Here is a 6,369-nt window from a genome sequence, read left to right as displayed (position 1 = left end):
ATCGGCTCAATACTCTACGAGGCTTCTCTCGCTAAAGACAGAAAGGCTGCTAAGCTGTTGCCCGTTTGGAGCCGTCGCGCCGCTTCCGCCCCCCGCTCCGCCCACGTCGTGCGCTGCAGCGTCTGTGCAGCCGGCGTGTAACGTGGTTAAAGACACGGACGGACCGAAACCAGGGGATCGTTGTGACCCCGGTCCAGTAGATCCGGAAGGTGAATTGGGTGCATTGCCTCCTGATGATAATTTGAAGGGAGCGTACTGTGATGTCTTAGGGCAGTGCAGAAAAGAAGCAATATGGAAAATGGAATCTCACACTATCCAGCCACAAATCCTCAAAATAGTACCTCACGTACGGACATTAAACGATCTGCAAAAGTTATTAGGAACCATCAATTGGTTGCGGCCACTTTTGGGAATTACTACTCAAGAGCTGCATCCTTTATTCAAACTACTGAAAGGAGACCCAGATCTAACTTCTAAAAGACAATTAACACCAGAAGCACAACAATGCTTAGACTGTGTAATAACATCAGTGCAAAATCGATATAGCCATCGTGTTTGTTTATCACTTCCAGTACATCTCATAATAATATCCAACTTCTATCAGCCATATGGCTTGTTATGTCAATGGGATACCTCAAGAAAGGATCCTCTCATTATTCTTGAATGGGTATTTTTACCTCATACATTTTCAAAAACTATTACATCACGAGTGGAAATGTTTGCTACGCTAATACAGCGAGGTCGACATCGTCTACAAATTCTACGAGCTCTTGACCCTGTATCATAGAATAGATACCTCTCTTACATCCAGCTAATTGGGATTTTTGAAATATAACCATGCATCATTTCAGACAAAAGTGCACGCTAATAGAACTAAATTTGATGGTTTATTCTGTTTTACAAGCAGGTGTTCCACTTGGGCTCTATATCACGCACTTGCCATGCGGATGTGGTGTACAACTGGAAGAAATCCTTCAGACCCTGAATGCAGGAGAGAATCTGTGATGGGTGAGAGAGGAAATGTGCACCTTGAAGCAGGGGACGCCCTGCTGGCACTACCTGTCACATCCACCACCAACATGGCTTGCTGTTTCTCAAGGGTCAATAAGTATTAATGCCCCTAGTGATACTCTAGTACATTTGTCCTCTAAAATTGGTTCTATTTGACATGCTATTCCATTAAATTGTGCGATCATTAATCAGTTATTAGCCCGGATAACTCAGTTGGTAGAGCATAATTATGAACATCTCAAAAGCATTTACTGCACAAATTTTAGTGGTCATTAAAAATCAATATATCAGAGTATATAAAAATTGAAGACTTTTCCTGATCAGTTACTAATCTGATTTTCAGGTTGCAGAAACTTAGGTTGCAGTACAAACATGTTTGTTCTTTTTAGTGGGTTTAACAGTAATGTTGTTATGTTGTATTTGACTTGTCTCTTTTTTCATTTTTAGGGTATTGTCAATCGAGGCCTTGATTGAGTTATAATGATTATGTTATGTATAGTATGGGAGTAGCTTGTCAATAAAAAAGGGGGAATTGTGGGAATACAAGAAAAGCTGTTCAGAGCAGCAGCTGTGGAGCAAGATAAACAGCATGGGAACCAAGGACACCTCTGCAAGGAGAAGAAGAGTCTCACAGCTCTGATTGGATATGTGCCTGCATGGACAGTTGAAAAGTGCTTTGTAGAATGCTTTGTTGACATGTAAGGTGTTTGGGAAAGTTGTAAGGGCGGATGGGAAAGTTAGAAAATAACAACTTGTGAAGGTATATAAGGGATGTGAGAACTTGTAATAAACGATTTGGATCGTTCACATCTGAGTCCGTGCCGAGATGCTGCACTCCTGTTTCTCAGGGGTTGAGGCTAGAAAAATTCAGTTTGAGTTGATTGGATTCACTGATAGATCTTCATTTTCTTGGAGAAAAAAATGGAAAAGATGGATGGAAAAAGGTGAAAGGAAAAGAAAAAAAGGTGGGGACTAGCTGTACGAATGTTAGATAAAAATAAGCGTTTCAGAAAGTTATGGTAAGAACAAACACATTACCTCCTTACATGCTATTTTGTTAGATGAATTTATAGTCATTTCTGAGGCCTTTTTTAATTTAAACAAACATTACTGCAGTTTGCCTTTGCCCATGTGAGTTGGCTTGCATGGCAATGGCAGTTTAGATACTTGAAACCAAGGTTCTGTCAACAACCTTTTTTCTGACCTGTGAATTTTAACCTTCCATCCCCTTAAATTTGATGTAGCTCTGTTCCCACGGGGCTTCAGTTAAGCATACCTTTCCTTACTGGATAGAGTCCTTAATACTGTATGCCTTACGCTGTTCTCACAAGTGGCAAGACTGTGCTGTGGGATGACTGTGTTAAAGGGTGCTGCTCAGTAATGCATGTTTTTGGTAAACTGTAGGAGACCAAGGAAATACTTGATGAGGGGCTGCTGCAGCACAAGGCAGCATTGCTTCCTGTACGTGACTGGAGCTTCACCTGGGAGTTGCTGCTGTGGCTGGCTGTACACAGAAGCAGAGTTAGCAGCTCAGATTTCAATTGCTTTTGGAGAGCCCTCTGCCAGCATCCACCTTCTGGGAGCTTGTCATGGTTTTGCTCCTTCGTCATGGAACCAGGCCAAGCCAGGATGAACTGTGACAGAGCTGAGCTATGCAAGTTAAGTACTGGGGGTACAAGTAGAGGAGAACAAACGATATCCTAGATATGCTTCTAAAAATGTTTGCCTTCTGCATATTTTCACTAAGAGAGTATAGCAAGCAATCTACCACTTAATTGTAAGGTATTATGGATGGATGAACAAAGCATTTTCTTGGCTGCTTTACTTTTCTTTCAGCTCTTCCTTTCATGTCTTTGAAGTTTCATCTAAGCAAATTCTTAGCTATTTTACTAACCATATTCCATAACTCTTTCTATGCTTAAACAGAATGGTGTCTGGGATGGACAAGAGGGGAAGAGAAAGATAAAACTGTGTTTGGGATTAATATTAAATGGGCTATAGAACAATGCAGACAAGCTGTATGTGCATCATTATCTTTTGCAATCAATAGGCACAGACTGTGTAAGAAGTTGAGCAACTCGTGAAAGCTGCTGCTGATGGAACAACAAGCTGGTATGTAATTGGTGAGCTCTGTGTTCCTTTCTTTTTGTCTGCCCTGAGTAATTTGGGTGTTACAGAGAAAACAGTCTTTTATTCTTGTAAGCTGTAGAATAAAAATGCAAATTTGCGGTTGCAGGGTTTGCAGGCTTAAAGAAAATTTCTGTCTGGATATGTGTGCAGTGAGTAACCAGCAGCAGCACTGCTGACTTCTTTTTTCCCTTGTTGCTTATTCCTTATATGGATTTGGTAGCAATGTCGCTGTGACTTCTAACCAGGGAGGGCATAAGCAGATGAAATCTAAGTCTAGATTTTTTTTTGTACTGTTATGAACCTGTCTCTTTTGGGAAGCTTGGCATTTCTACAGGCACTCTGGAAAAGGAAAGAAACTCTTCCAAATGGGATATGGTAATTTCGATGAACAGACAGGTCAGCTCTTAAAAATACTGAGGGGAAATTATGGTTCTCTTCAGTTCAACTTCTTCCTACTTGACAGATTGTACAATATGTATCATCCCCTCTTTGAAATCCTTACATAGCACGGGATTTCTACTTTTATTCAAAGTTAACTTTGGAGTTGAAGGGCTGCTGCTGTCCCTGTGTGGTCCTCAGTATGGCTCTTATATTAGTTGAGAGGAAGAAAAAAAACCTGTAGTGGGAAAGAGAAGAAATACTTCCTTCTTTGGTATCAACTCATTAATCATTTAAATGAAGTCGGGAGTTGTGTCCTCAGCTCACCCTTCTGCAGCTCTTCCATTCATAGCAAAATAATAGTTCTGGAAACTGCTACATGATCCTTATATAAACACAGGTTACTCTGAAAGTTGCACCTCCTATTTATCTCAGTGGAAATTACAACAGATACAAAGAGCACATTAACGTTGTTTGAGACAGAAAATTGTCAACTGCAAAACACTCTTTTTCAGCTCAATCAGAAGCTATGCATTTTCACCAGCTACGAACAAGAGCCTGCATGCCATACGCCTACAAATCTGCACCAGTGGATGTGACCCGCTGCCGCCACTGCTGAAACGCAGCACCCACCGCCTCTCTGTGCTCACATCCGCTGCCTGGTCTTCAGAAATGCCGTTGCTGAAGAGCACTAATACTTAAGCTCCTTCTTCACTACGGGCCTATCTTGCTTCAGTTCTGATAACATCGAGTACCGACTGCAAGCTTGAAAAGGAGCTGGACTTAAGTGATGTGCTCTAGAATCTATTCAAAGCCTCTTGTACTGTAACAATTCTGTTTCTCTGAAATCACAAAACCACATCTGTTTAGTGGTTTCTAGTTTTTGGTGGATTATGTTTCTGTGATTTGCTAAACTATTTACATTGAGGTTTTTTTGTTTGTTCTTAGAAGCTGTAAGTGCTGTGTTTAGTTTCATTCTGTTTTTCTTCCATTGGTAGCATATAAGGTTTTTGTATTATGTTTGTATTAATAACGTATTGCTTGAGAATGCTATTGCTTGAATAGTTCTGGAGAACAAAGTACCAATGGAAATACTACATGCTATAATGCAGTTGTTATATACAATGTATACTATGATTTCATTATATGCTAATTATACTATTTCTTTTACAGTATAGTTCCCCTAAGGCCAGTGAAATCACAAAGTTCAGAACTACTGGGACATGTTAAGCAGTCTGAAGGTTCTGCGTGAGTAGGCCAGCTTCTGAAAGTCACTGCGGTGCAGATTAGTTTTGTTGTTGTTTTTTTCCCCCCCCCCCTCCCCCCCACACACACATCTGTAGTGAATTTTTTGCCCTGGAGTGTGGCTCTGGGAGGGCCTGAGAGGGGGGAGTGAAGGGGAGAGCCCCTCCTGCCACCTCATGGGGGCTCCCCCTGATAGTAGGAAGCAGGTAAATAGGGGCCTTTCATGATGATTAAGTATCTTAGGCTTTGGGGAATGTCAGAAGAAAAGGACTAGTGGGACGTGTTGACATTGCTATAGTTACAGTACAGCTGGCCCCCTTAGAGATTTATTTCCAGGCTGCCAAGCCCTACGTTAAATTTCTTGGCCATTTCTTGACTCGATGCAGGAACAGCTCAAAGAATGAAATGCTACAACTGTGCGGAGCCTTGTCATGTACAGAGGGACTGGAAAAAGCCTGAGCATGCAAATAAAACTGCTCGTACTATTCCACATTGACCCTGTCACAATGCAGGAGGAGGTTGCACGGGGCGAGAGAATGCTGATCCAAACTCTTTGGTGCTGCACAGCCCTGTGATCTGCCAGGAAATGAGAACAGAAGTGTGTGACCGTGTGCTATGACAGCAAGTACAGTCTGGAATCGGTCGGCCACTGCCTGGCCAGCTCACTCAGAGCAGCCACTGTCGGCAGTGCAGGAGTGGATCTGGCCACCATCCAATCAGTGCTGCAGACTGACAACACTGACTCTTATTCCAACAGGTATCATGGGCCCCCCTGGGGACAGGCATAGCGCTTTGTTATTAGGATATTCTTCTGTTACACAGATAAAAATTTTGTTTTTTCCAGGACTTGCAGATGCTGACTGTGCTGGGGTGCTTAACATAATGGCATGGATACCCTCACCCTCTGCTTTATTTCTACAGGGCAAATGATTAATTCCATTTCATTCTTTGACTGGCATCAAGGACCAATTTGGTGGATTTAGGACATGACAAAAAAAAACCTACCAACAACAACAAAAAAACATTATTACCATGCTTAGTAGATGGTTGACAGTTATTAGGCCTAGTGGATACCAGAAATGGTGTTACCGTCATTAAACCCTAATTCTGCTATTATAGGTGTTAAGGGGTACACCATATGCTTGGTCTATGCTTGGTATCCTGCACAACAGTACCAACCAAGTGATCATTGACCACACTAATCAGACACTGAAATTACAGCTAACGTGGTTAAAGGAGGGGGAGACAAGGGTGATGTGACTACGATATTGCATTAGGTGCTGGCAGTGCTTAACTAGCCAGCAGCTTTTGTGTAACTTCCTGGGGTCTGGTGTTGGATGCTTAGATCTTCTAAATGACGACCACGGATCTTCTCGGATGGGGTCGAGGGTATGCTTGTATTTCCACAAGAGCCAGAACCCGCTGAATTCTTGCCTGTCTGGTCTGGCTGTGGTTGCCAGCTGCTGCTGCTGCCTCTACTTCTGTTCCTGCTGCTGGGAGTGGGCCTGTCCTAGGTTGCGCTGAGAGGGAGTAACAGCTAGGCCTAAAAGGATTCTGCTGTCTTGACTTCAGTGTGAATGCAGCTTTGGCCATAGACAAAATCCA

At 42.5% G+C, this 6,369-nt stretch overlaps 1 long non-coding RNA gene across 1 annotated transcript; it reads left to right on the top strand.

Annotated features, from left to right (window-relative positions):
- The first annotated feature begins 2,946 nt into the window (after positions 1–2,946).
- On the top strand, positions 2,947–5,256 carry LOC146759939 (uncharacterized). The gene is made up of 2 exons (XR_014948501.1): positions 2,947–3,123; positions 4,035–5,256. It is a non-coding gene; the product is annotated as an uncharacterized LOC146759939 (long non-coding RNA).
- The last annotated feature ends 1,113 nt before the right edge of the window (positions 5,257–6,369 follow it).

The sequence above is a fragment of the Coturnix japonica genome, chromosome 8 (assembly GCF_054131305.1).
Source record: "Coturnix japonica strain WE chromosome 8, WE-NBRP24, whole genome shotgun sequence".
Classification (NCBI taxonomy): Eukaryota; Metazoa; Chordata; class Aves; order Galliformes; family Phasianidae; genus Coturnix; species Coturnix japonica.
This window is presented reverse-complemented; position numbering and strand designations above follow the sequence as displayed.